This window comes from Monodelphis domestica, chromosome 2, assembly GCF_027887165.1.
Source record: "Monodelphis domestica isolate mMonDom1 chromosome 2, mMonDom1.pri, whole genome shotgun sequence".
Classification (NCBI taxonomy): Eukaryota; Metazoa; Chordata; class Mammalia; order Didelphimorphia; family Didelphidae; genus Monodelphis; species Monodelphis domestica.
The window spans coordinates 495,072,620-495,085,858 of NC_077228.1; the positions used below are offsets into that span (position 1 = coordinate 495,072,620).

Genomic DNA, 13,239 nt, shown 5'->3' on the forward strand with positions numbered 1-13,239 from the left:
GAGAATTATTGTTCAGTGGTAAAAGACTACTTTAAAACTAGCTGTCCTAATTGGGACTCTATGAACCTCAAAAAATTGTAAAAAGACCTGAGGAGCACAATACATCAGTGGAAAACTTAAAGAAAGAAATTGAAATGTTAAAGGGACAATTGAAAAATAAGGGAGAGACCATATCCCCTTTGCAGGAATCCACAGATAAATCATTAACCTGCCTTTTCTGTGAAAAGAAAGACAATGCAATGATGGTCTGTAGGAGCTGACTATGGGAAAAAAGGAATAATACCGACCTTAGAAATAATAACTATAGGAATCGTAATGCTGATCAAAATAATGACAGTGCTCCAAATGAGGAAAATGATAATACCCAACACAATGCCCAACAACAATATATAAAAAATGGAGTTCATCCATGCCATTCTCCAGGTGAAAATCCCCATCAGCATGGGGGATCCCAGAAAACTGCCCAGGCACCTTTATGAAGGTGTGAAGGGGGGGGGGGTAAGGGCCTTGGAATCAAAGAGTGAAACCTTTGATTATCCAGACCCTGATATTTTAATGCCAGTAATCCCTATATATGCCCTCCCCCCGCATAGTAAGGAACCTCGTGTCACTTTAAAGGTGGGAAATTCATACTATGATTATCTTTTGGACACTGGGGTGTCTAGATCAGTTTTGGTAAGCAAACCAGATGCAAAATGTGACTCTATTGGCTCTCTAAATGTATTAGGTGTTGTAATATTTATTGGGAGAGATGGAGGATTGGAAAAATGGGGGATAATGGGAGGTTTGTATGGGGGTATGAAGGATTTGAGGAGAGAGAGGGAATGTTGCTTGGTGAGGCAAAGGAGAGAGATTCCCCCTGCCTAGAGGAAGCAGCAGGGGACCAATAAGGTCTGTTTGTCTCTGAATGACTGAACTGATGTTCAGCTCCCTCTATGCCCAGAAAAGATAGCCCACTTATCTGACTGCAAATTCAAATATTATCAAGTTTATTAACCAGTTGGGACTGGAGTTTTTTCCTCAGCTTCAGAGGTGAGGCCAGGTCCCAGAGGCTGGCAGAGGGTTTCTCCCACTCCCATCTACTCTATATCAGTCCTGCTTTGTCTATTTCAGAATCTTAGCAGTTGACAGAAAGCAAACAAGAACAGTTCTGACCTTCAGAAGAGATTGGGCCTGAATCTTCAGGCTGAACAAACAATCAACACACCACACCAGGCTGGGCTGAACAAGCTCCTCTCTTCTCCAACACCAGGAAGGAAGAAAAACCTGACAGAAAGAAAGTGCTAGTCACAAGACCCAACTGCCACTTCCAGTTGCCCATTCCCCCACCAACTGTCAGTCTTGTTTACTTTCCACAGTGTATCAGGAAAATTTTAAAAGTTCCGAAACATTCTCCTCACATGGTATGAGTGGGACCCCATAACTGTAGAACATTCTTTTCTTTTAATGCCTGGATCCCCCACAAACTTGCTGGGGAGGGATTTACTATGCAAACTATAAGCCACAATAATTTGCTCCTCAGATGGTTCCTTATCATTGGAAGTACCTGAGGAATTTTTAAATTTATTCCCTGTACTTCTCTCAGAGAGCCAGGAGGCAAAAGAGTCTCCAACCTTTATAATACCTAAGGATATACCAGAGTCTCTTTGGGCCACATCTTTTCTGATGTAGGCATACTTAAATCAGCTATTCCTATGTAGATAAAAACTAAATCTAGCCCACCTCCTTCCATTCCTCAGTATTCCCTCTCAAGAGAGGCAATTGAGGGTATTACCCCAGTAATAAACTCATTGATTGCACAGGAAATAATAATCCCTTATAAATCTGAATACAACACGCCCATCCTGCCCATTAAAAAACCCAAAAGGGGGCCCGATGGCAAGTACCTCTATAGATTCGTACAGGATCTGAGGGCTGTGAACAACCACGTTATAAAGAGACATTCCATAGTTTCCAACATAAATACTATTATTTCCTCTATTCCTAGCACAGCTACATACTTTACAGTAGTGGACTTGTGCTCAGCCTTTTTTTCCATTCCCATACATGAGAACTCCAGGCATATCTTTGCTTTCACCTGGAAGGTCTCCCATATACATGGAGTCATCTGCCCCAGGGTTACATGGAAAGCCCAAGTTTATTTGCACAAATTTTGAGCCAAGACACAGATAATATAACATTTAAAGATAGTAAATTAATCAAATACGTAGATGATCTACTCTTGGCTTCAACAGATGCAGAAGCATGTCAGGAAGATAGTAAACACCTTCTTTTGGAATTGCACAAAAGAGGTCATAAGATCTCAAAGAATAAGGTTCAGTGGTGTCTCCTTAAAGTTGAATATTTGGGGTTCATCCTGACTGTGGGTACCTGTTCTATTTCTCCCAAACAAATTGAAAATATTCTAAATTTAAGAGCTCCTACCACTAAGAAACAGTTGAGAGCAATTTTAGGAGCAACAGGGTTTTGTAGACAATGGATTCCTTGCTATGGGGAAATTACTAACCCCCTTATAGTACTAACAAGGGATTCAGTCCCTGAACCCCTCAAATTAGAGCCAGAATACTTGTCAGGTCTATCAGATCTAACACAGGCTATCCTGTCTGCCCCTGTTCTAGGCATCCCAGATTACAACGAGCAATTTACTTTGTATGCACATGAGCAAAGAGGAGTAGCTTCAGCTGTTTTAACTCAGACTTTGGGGCCTTCTCAGTGCCCAATTGCTTATTATTCTGCCCAATTGGACCCAGTAGCATCAGGAGCACCACCATGTCTAAGAGGAATAGCTGCTACAGCCATACTAGTGACAAAAATGTTGATTTAGTATTGGGATATCCATTAACAATTCTGTGCCCACATGAGGTAGAAGTATTGTTGCTAAGGCATAGAACACAGGCATTCTCAGATCAGCGAATTACAAGGTATGAAATAACCTTGCTAAACAATGAAAATATTACTCTGAAGCTCTGTACAACCCTTAATCCTGCCACCTTGCTTCCAGACTTACCAACTTCAGGAGAACCATTATACAGTTGTGAAACACTGGTGTTCATGGCAGAAAAGCCTCGAGATAATCTCTTGGACACTCCCTTAAACCACTCAGTTCTGGTCTTATTTGCTGATGACTCTTCTTTTATGAGGGATGGCATATGCTACACTGGAGCTTTAGTAGTCACAGAATTTGCCACTGAGTGGTTAGCTTCACTGCCCTCTAATATTAGCACTCAAGGGGCAGAACTCATAGCTCTGAAACATGCTTATATAATTGCCAAGGATAAAAAGGCAACAATTTATATGGATTCTATATATGCTTTTGGCATTTGTCACTCAGTCTGGATGCTATAGCTCCAGAGAGGATTTTTAACCTCAGATGGAAAATCTATAGCTAATGCAGAAATTATTAATGAAGTTCTTTCTGCTCTCCAGCAGCCTGAAGCCCTAGCTGTAGTTCATTGCTCTGCCCATACAGGTGGCACTGACCCTGTCTCTAGTGGAAATGACAGAGTAGATACTGCTGCAGAGCTAGCAGCCATAGAAGGGCCTGAATTAATTTTAACATTAACAACCACTAATGACTTAAATTTTCACTTTCCTATAATGAAAGGGAAGTGTAAAAATGGAAAGTATAAGGAAAATTTTTAGTGTTTTGACTTAAGTCTAAATAATTGGTCACTAGGGATGATTCCCAAATAATAAAATACCTATGTCAGCTGGGAATTATGGAGATTTTAATTAATAGAGTGAGAAGGAATTAAGGAAAGGAGAGAGAGAGAGAGAGAGAGAGAGAGAGAGAGAGAGAGAGAGAGAGAGAGAGAGAGAGAGAGAGAGAGAGAGAGAGAGTTAACTTAAACTGTTCTGACTCGGGCTGAGCCAGGAAGTAGTTAAAGGCCTTGGCCAAAGTGGCCTTCCTGAGTCTAAAGGAAAGGGAACCAGTCTTATCACTCACCACCATCTCCAAGGAAGCTCCAGTCCTCCACTGAACTCAATCTCCTGAACTGAGTTCAGAACTCAATTCTACTCCGAACTGAATTGCCTGAACTGACTTTTTACCCCTCCTTTTAAAGAAATTTTCTCTTATGTCACCTCCCCTAAATTTTCATGCCTACCAATCACAGTAGACATTTTTTTTCCAGGACTGCCCATTCTTAGTTCTCACCACTCAATAGTTTTCACTTTCTCTGGTTAGATTATATCTTTTCAGTACTTAACACTTCTTTGTTAAGCTTGCCTTTTGTGAGTTACTTGACTTTTTGTGATTAATTTAACCTTTATAGGTACTTAACACCTTTTTGTATTAGATCTAAAAATAGACTTAGCTTAAGTTTCTAGCTTCACTATAAGGTATGAGTTAAGTACCTTCATTGTTCAATCAGGACTTTATAACTTTATCTTCCCCAAAAGTAAGTCTAAGTATGGGTGAAGTAATGTAAAGTTCCCAAGACATTCTTGATTCTTGTTAGACCAAGTATCTCCATTGTTACAATAAGGAAATAGTTAAATCAAATCTTCTAAAGTACAGTCTGAGTAGTTTTTAAGATTCACAAAGCAAAAATTAAAAGCAAGAGAGATTAATGCAGCATTGGTGTCATCTGAAGGAAAACCCCTACTCCCTAGAAGTTTCTATTACCAAATTTGCCAATCTATTCATAAAAATGGTCACTTTGGTATGCAGGGCATCATGGACTCTGTTAAGAGAGTATGGATATCCCTTGGTATAACTACTATAGCCTCTAAAGTGTGTACAGCCTGCTCTACCTGCCAAGCATATAACCAACATGCTTTTTGTGGCAAAGTCTTTGGTGGGCGTCCTATGGCTTACACACTTTTTGAGTATCTACAGATAGATTTCATAACAAAGGCTGGACATTATAAATTTTGTCTAGTCATAGTAGATCAACTGACCAGATGGCCAGAAGCATTTCCTGCGACCCGAGCCACAGCAGCTTTTATTGCTAAGGTGCTTTTAAAAGAAATTATTCCTCATTTTGGCCTGCCAGCACATATTGATTCAGATAGAGGAAGTCATTTTACTGATTCTCTCCTAAGTCATATATATTCTTGCTTGGGGATAACTCCCAAATTTCATGTTCCATATCATCCCCAGAGCTCAGGCCAAGTTGAAAGAATGAACAGAGAACTTAAAACTATGATTGGAAAATTATGCACTGAGACTCATTTAAAATGGCCTGACATTCTCCCATCTGGCCCTATTTTATCTTGGAAGCAGGCCTAGAGGAGACCTACACATCTCACCATTTGAGATGCTTTTTGGACATCCACCTATACAGGCTAAACCTTTCTCCCCTGAATATACATCACTATTAGGGGGAGATACTACTATTGCTTTCTATATTCAAGAATTACAGCACAAACTGTGTGAACTCTATGGATCCGGAGCTATAGTACAAGCCAGACCACGAGACTTTTCTCTTCATGACCTAAACCCAGGAGACAAGGTGTATATTAAGAATTTCCAGCATACTGGAGAAACTCAGCCTTCCTGGGAAGGGCCGTTCTAAATATTGTTAACTACTCCAACATCTATAAAGATTGGAGAAAAGGACTCTTGGATTCATTGCTCACAGATGAAGAGAACATCTTCTGTTGAGACTGATTGACTGTACCTTATCACATGCATTGTAGATAATAATCCATTGACAAGTGGATGCTGTTTTTTGAGAACACATTGAATTCATGATTCCCCCACCCCCTTGTTTTTATTATTGCTTTTCTTTTATTTTGATTAGAATATTTGATTTTTTCTTTTTTTCTCATTTCCTGTTTTAAAGGTACATACAATTAATATTATTTTTTCTGTAGTAATATAAGTTTAAATATATATGTATATAGATACATACTTGCTATAATATTAATGCATACCCAAAAGCTTTAAATTGTGGGAACCTGCCATTTATTGATAAAATGTTATGGGACTGTGATTAATGTTTGTGTTGGATTCTAGAAAATGGAATAAAACAAGGAGCACAGACTTAACCTGAATAGTGCCAAAAAGAGCACACAGGTAAAAAAAACTATTGTGAGACTCGCAGTTGCGATGCTTGACATATGTTAATTCATAGGACTTCCTTGTATCTACACTCTTTGTGAAGAACTCAGACAAGTACCAAAGTTTGACTGACTCCCTAAATCCCTGAGAATGACAAAAATCAGACTAGAGAATGACACTTCCCTATCAAAATAAAATTCTAGTTCTTTTTCTTCTCATAGTATGGCAACTTCCTGTAGTCTTGGCTGCAGATGGGTAAGTGAAATATTATTGCATTCTATTCTACAGACTTGTGGGGTAGAAATTTATTGAACCCTAATACAAGGGCCTATTATGAATTTATTCTTGCTTACTCAACATTTTATATGCATAGATTTTGGTATTTTTATTCTGATTTTGAATTTTTTTCTTTCTACCAAAAGTTAACTTTCTTCCATTTTTTTCTTTATGTTTTTGTTTTTTGTTTTTCTCTTCTTTTGATAATTGACTCATACACCCCCATAACTCAACATTGCCTCCTGAACTGAGCTGGATGTTTTTTAATCACCCTCTTTGGGGGGGGGGGGAATGTATAAATTATTATCATTTTAAATTGCAAAGTTTAAATTCCTTTTGATAGTAATTTTAGGTTAAGAAGCATGCTACCTCTCTGAATCCAGAAAGTGAACGTTTTGGAGAAGAAACCATGAAGATGCCTCCACAGACCACAAGCTGCACCAGAAGATCCAGAGTAAATTTTGGGATGTGCTGATTTGAACTGTGTGGGGTTTAAATGCATTTGTTTTGTATGTATACTCTTATGCTGAAGGGGACTGCCCTCTAACTGGCTTTTGTCAATGCGCCAATCAATTATTGGTTTTGTTCTCTTTTCCTCTTATCCTCAAATTATTGTAATTTCATAGCTGTTTACAAGACCATCGGAGAGACTAGTCTTCCTCAGGCCTCAGAGGGGGATTGTAAAAATGGAGATTTTGAACCCTAGACTTCAAACCCCAGAAATCTTTGGTATTTCCCAGAATTCCCTAGAATCTCACCTGAATCTCCACATACGCATGATCACAATTGGTATTTAACTGGCAATAATGCCATGCTCTCTTCTCTCCCATTGCAATGATGTAGCCAGTAAGCTAAGCGTGGGGATTTTGAATGGGCTAATCAGTCATGGGCACATAGTTTTTATTTTGTATCCTTGATTTCTAATAATCCTTAATAAACCTCATAAAATATAATCTTTTTATTATTCGAGATATAAATTAATTTTTACACTGATGAACTACTGAATTCTTAATGGATATGATCCAAAATCCCAGCTGTAAGGTCATTATCATGCTTACTTGGATAGCATAGAAACTCTGGCTCATTCTCTCAGAGTCATGAAGCTATATTTCTCCTTTAGGAGTCTAGTTGGATTGTGGGGTTATATCTCTTTACTGTCATCAGTGTGAGCTTTCATTACCTGTGTTTCCCTCATTTTTAGATACCAATGACTTGGATCCCAGTTCCTTTTAACTACTTAACATTGGGTAGCTTTTATAGTGGTGTATACACACCATCCCCCTTCCCCAGCACTTTCCCCTGCATTACCCCATTCTTTAAAGATTAGGCTCAATTTAGCTTAGTTCATCTGTTCTCCCTAAGATGATCCTTTGTTTCAGCTACCACTAGTCTGGGTCCAGAAAATCATGAGGTTACTCTTTTTTTTTTTAATTAAAACCCTTACCTTCCTTCTTGGAGTCAATACTGTGTATTGGCTCCAAGGCAGAAGAGTGGTAAGGGCTAGGCAATGGGGGTCAAGTGATTTGCCCAGGGTCACACAGCTGGGAAGTGTCTGAGGCCAGATTTGAACCTAGGACTTCCCATCTCTAGGCCTGGCTCTCAATCCACTGAGCCACCCAGCTGCCCCCAATGAGGTTACTCTTTACTCTTTGAGATACTGAAACTGCTCTTGGAGTCCAGAACACTGGAACACCAAAGTACTATTACAGACAAAAGAGTGGTTGCCATAAACTGTGACCACGAAAATATGGGTTTCAAGACTGTGAATTGCCCAGACTGTAAAAATAATTTTTAGTGTCTTGATTTAAATCAAAAATAAGTGGTCACCATGGGAAAAATTCCCAAATATGAAATACCCAAGTCAACTGGGTTTTATGGAGATTTTAATTAATACAAATGAAGGAATTAAAGAAAGGGAGAGAGACAGAGTAAGAGGAAATAATAGGAAAGGTCCTAGGCCTGAGCTTTAAGAGAGACTAGTCAGTCCTTAATCACTCACCACAAGATTTTGTCCCAGGCAAAACTTTAGTGTTCAGAGAGACCCTCCAGTTCAGCTCCTGAGTTCAACTAAGTTCAGCCACCGAGAGCCCCACCAAGAACCTCCAGTTCAGCTTCCTAAGTTGAACTAATTCTGAACTGGTTCAGATCAGGCAGCTCCTTTTAAAGAGAATTTTCTCCTATGTCACCTCCCCTAAGTTTTCATGTCTACCAATCACAGTAAAAATATGATGGGCAAATTTATAGACATCTCCACTCCAAATGTTCATATGCCCAATTTCTGCTTGACTTGGGGTAGAACTTTCTGAGCTTGTATTGATTTGATCAGCCAGTCAGACTCACTATACACTGACCCTGACATAGTGATGTCATTTTGGTCATCTCAGAGTACAAAGGGCAACAACCAATAGGAAAATAAGGAAGAAGGAAGGGATTGGAAGAAAAATAAGTTTGGTTTTTGACATATTGAATTTTAGATATCTAAGCTTGAAATGTTCAGTAGGAAGCTGGAGGCATAAGACTGGAGGCTCTGGATAAATAGATATATACAGATGATAACTGAATCCATGGTTGATGAGGAACAAAATAGTATAGAGGGAGAAGAGAAGAGGGTACAAGAGAGAACCTTGGGGAGCACCCACGATTATGAGGTATGACAGTACAAAGATCCAGGAAAAACAACTTAATAGTGGAGAGACAAGTAGGAGGAAAGAGTGGTGTTATGAAAACCTAGAAGGGGATAGCAAGGAGTCAAGGCAAACAGTGGCAAAGACTGAAGAGTTCAAAAACATGAGAATAGGGAATAAAGGTCATTAGATCTGGCGATTAAGAAATCATTGGTAACTCAGAAGAATATGATTTCCATTGAGTGTGAATCTTAAAACTGCTCAGACTCTATCTTAGAACATTTGGTTAAGGTTATTCCCTTATTGTAACAAATGGAGGTACTTGATCAGGAATGTACTGGGAATTTTAACATTACTCCACCCATACTTAGGCATACTTTAGGGGGAAGATTGTGAATTTTTAAAAGTCTCCATCTTGGTCTAGCACCCAAAAAATTGTGCACACCCACACTACACGGGCATGTGCTAGTCAATGACAAATCAGAAATAACTAACTGCCCACCTGGGCTGTCCTAAGCCAAGCTAGAGCCAACCATTGGCATTTGTGAGACACAGGAAGTGAGGGAGGGAACAGCCTCTGGAATTCGCGCACTTCCTGTGGGGAGAGCGAGAAGGAGGTTGGTGTGAGGAGCTTGGACAGAGAGGACGCCCGCAAACAGCTTTCCTTCAGATCGGTCACGTGAGTTAAGGACTGATTCTTTCCACCTGGGCTTTTGGGCCTAAAACTCCCTCTGCCTTGGTCAGAGGTTGAGTAGCCCCTTTCCCTTTTCTCTTCTCTCCTTCTCTCCCTCTTCTTTTCCCTACTCCCATTGTGATTAAACCTCCATAAACTCCATTCTGACTTGAGTGTTTCATTTTAGGAATTTCATAAGTAAATTCCTTGGCGGCCATTGTTCAATATTACATAAATCCTGTAGCCATTACAATATTATAACCTCTCCCAGAAGCCTTAAATTTCCCCATTACAAGATAAAGTTGTAAACTCCTTACTGAACAATGAAAAGTCCCCAACTCATACTTACAGTGAAGCTAAAACCTTAAGCTAGGTCTATTTTTAGATCTAATACAAAAGTGTAGCATTCCAAGCATATTCACATCTAAGAAATATAATTGATGTATGGATATTGTGTCTTCAAGATACAAGGTTTGAATTCTGATATTTGTGGGTGGACTCTTGACCTAGCCATGCTGCCTTTATTCAAGGCAAACTCATTAACATTTTGTGCGGAGTCAAATTCCTTTGTAAAAGCATGGGTTAAAGTCAACACACTCAAAAGGTGTCATTGTAGCATCCCAAGCATATTCACATCTATGAATCATAAATGACTGTATGATTACTGTATCTCCAAGCACAAGGTTTTACCAATAAGGTTTGTGAATGTAACCTTGAAATGGCCATGCTGCCCTTGCCTAGGGCAAACTCATTATCATGATCAGAGCCTCCTTTGCCCAAAATCGAGAAAGGGGGGGGGGGGTTTGTAATCTACACGCCCAAAAAGGTGTTACTCTCACCTCACCATCCAATCCTCATTGTCCATGCTTTGTAATGTGGTTACTACGTGATTGAGAATACTTCCCTAAACAGAGGAAGGCAATAAATACAGAGGCGATGACCATGAATATTCCTCTTGGATCTTCAATCTTGCCTAGCAATCTCTCTGTCTCCCTCTCTCTAAAGCCTCTCCTGAGGCTATGGCCCTTGTTGGTTTATATTCCCTATCTTAATCTCCTCATCCACCTTGTGTTCCTTTGTACTCATATTTTCCTATCAAGGGGAATATCATAGGTTTGCCTGCCTATTCAAACACTGACTTGTCCCTGTCTGTCATTCTTCACCCTGGTTCTCGGCTCCCTGTCTCTCCTCGGGTCCCATCACAAAGGTGAGCCCCTTCCCTTGTGGGACCCTGCTGGTCAGGGATATCCTTAAGGAACACCCCACAGTCATCATTACCATCCCATCCAATCTGAATTAACTATGCTTGGTTACATATTCATTGATCCTGGCAATCCTCAATGAAGGCATGATTCCTTCTTCTTGTTCCTGCAACCTTGAAGTTCCCACTACTGTCTTTCTCTTTCTCTTTCCTAAGGCCTCTCTTGGCCACGTGCTTTCTATCTCAGAATCCTTACTTCCACGTGTCTGCAAACTTCTCACATTTTCCTTTGAAAAGTAAAATCTACACTTGGGGATATCTTCAGGGAAGGTTAGTGTCTTGCCAAGAATTTGGAAGCTAGGTTTCCTAATACTAAAGCCAGTAAGTAACCTTTGCACTCTACCATCCCGTCTTTCACAATGTTCTTTGTTCCAAGTGAATAGTACCAAGAGCAAGCCAGCATATTGAAGAAGAACCCTTTGAGTTAAATTCTCTTAAAGAACAATCAATGAGTTTGTCAGAATTCGAACTTGAGCGAGAAAAACCAAAGCACTCGTAGTCGGCAGGATTCGAACCTGCGCGGGGAGACCCCAATGGATTTCTAGTCCACCGCCTTAACCACTCGGCCACGACTACACCCCGAAATTACTAACCCAGTCTTTGTATATCGTCATAGACTGATTGCAAAATGGTGTTTCCCGGTAGTAGTAATTTAATCTTGTGAAATTTGCTATTTCATCGCAGGACCTAAGCCTGACGGGAAAAAAAAATGAATCATCCCCTAGAACAAAAAATGGTAGGGACCAGACAGTCCAGCCCCTCCTAACGTGTATGACCTCTCTTAGGCTGCAGCAAGACAAATGCGAAACCAAAATAAAACCCCGTAAACCTCAGACCCTTAGGCACATAATTCCGCCACTGGATGGAATTCCAGCCCAGTCTACTTGGAAAGTTTGGGACCAACAGTTCCCGAGTTCCCAATGAGACGCGCCCACTAGTCCTAGAGGGTCCCCGCTGTCAGTGAGGTTCAGCTGCAAAGGATGGATCAGAAACGACACTTCTTTCTCGTGATAGTGCCTTTCACTTGAGGAATCAGCTCGAGTTTTTCCTCGAGAGAAATTCTTAGTAAATATATTGAGGTCAGAGACGGCTTCGCTTTTGTCCTTCCGGTATACCCATAGCGCCTCCCAGTGTCTGATGGGTAGTAGACTTTTTTTTTTTTAACCCCTTAACCTTTTGCCTTGGTTTCAATTCTACGAAGAGCAGCGAGGGCTAGACTACTGGAGTTAAGTGACTTGCCCAAGGTCACACAGCTGGGAATAATCCAAGACAGTCCTCTGGACTGCAGAACTGGCAGTCTATCCACAGTGCTGTCTAGTTGCTCTCAGAAGTAGACGTTTAATGAATGCTTGGTGAGTTAAAGTGAATTGAATACACAGTCGATCTTTTGTCTCCTGTCATTCCTGTGGTCACTCGGCCAAGACTGCTGGCTAATTAATGTCTATTGGTCAGATATATTATTCTCTCTTTTTTTTTAATGCACTTTATTGATGCAGAATGTAAAATGGACTTATTTACACCTACATCACAGAGCTTTTTTGAGGGAGTTATTATTTGTAAAGGGAGATATTATTTGTAAAGCAATTAGCACAGTGTCTGGCATATACTAGGTGCTTAGTAAATGCTCTCCACTATGACCTATCCATTTAAATTTCATTGAACTACACAAACTCCTTTTCCAGGACTAGGCAGGGATCCAGAAGTGGTTCTGTATATTGTGTGTACCTACCTAAATTGTTTCAAAGATCAGCCTCTGTATTTCTTTACCAGTGCCACATTGTTTGATGCTTTGTAATATAGTTAAGATTATATACCATTAAGTTTCCTTCTTTCTTGCTTTTTTTCACACATTTTATGGGTATTCGAACTTATTTTTAAAATTATTTTTCTAGCTCTCCAAGTTATCTTAGTTTGCTCATCTAATTTGCATGGTACTAAATTAGTAAGTTATTTTAGGTAGCAATGTCACTGTTATTATATTGGCTCAGCCTAAAAGCGAACAATTCTTCCATTATTTACGTCTAATTTTATGCATTTTGTAAATTGTTCATATAGTGCCACAGGCAAATAATTTGGAGGTCAATATTGCCACCTGGTGGTCATGGCAGCAAAGAAAACATTTGCCAGATCATAAATTGATAAAATTGTGATACTCTTCCTGTCCCCCCTCCTCTTCCCCCTCAGAGAAACTGTATCTGAGTAGATAACTAGAGTGGGAGCTCCTTGGATAATGGAGCAAAAGAGATTCAGAAAAAAAGGGGGGGGGGCAAAGGGGTTAAAAAAAATCTTCATGCAGTTTGAAATTTACAAAGCATTTCCCTCACAACAACTTTCTAAGTTAGGTAATATAAGTTCTGTATTATCTCTATTTTAGAGATGAGACTCAGAAAGAGATCAT

At 39.8% G+C, this 13,239-nt stretch overlaps 1 protein-coding gene and 1 non-coding gene across 3 annotated transcripts in view; one reads left to right on the forward strand and one right to left on the reverse strand.

Moving 5' to 3' along the window:
• LOC107648921 (histone H4) overlaps positions 1-7,236 on the forward strand; it is a 31,885-nt gene extending 24,649 nt beyond the window's left edge. For both annotated transcript variants that reach the window (XR_008916795.1, XM_056819321.1), the window contains exon 4: positions 1,114-7,236. The gene's annotated coding sequence lies outside the window, so the exon portion shown is untranslated. The remainder of the gene's footprint in view (positions 1-1,113) is intronic.
• Positions 7,237-11,335: 4,099 nt separating this feature from the next.
• On the reverse strand, positions 11,336-11,417 carry TRNAS-AGA (transfer RNA serine (anticodon AGA)). The gene has a single exon. It is a non-coding gene; the product is annotated as a tRNA-Ser (tRNA).
• Positions 11,418-13,239: the final 1,822 nt, after the last annotated feature.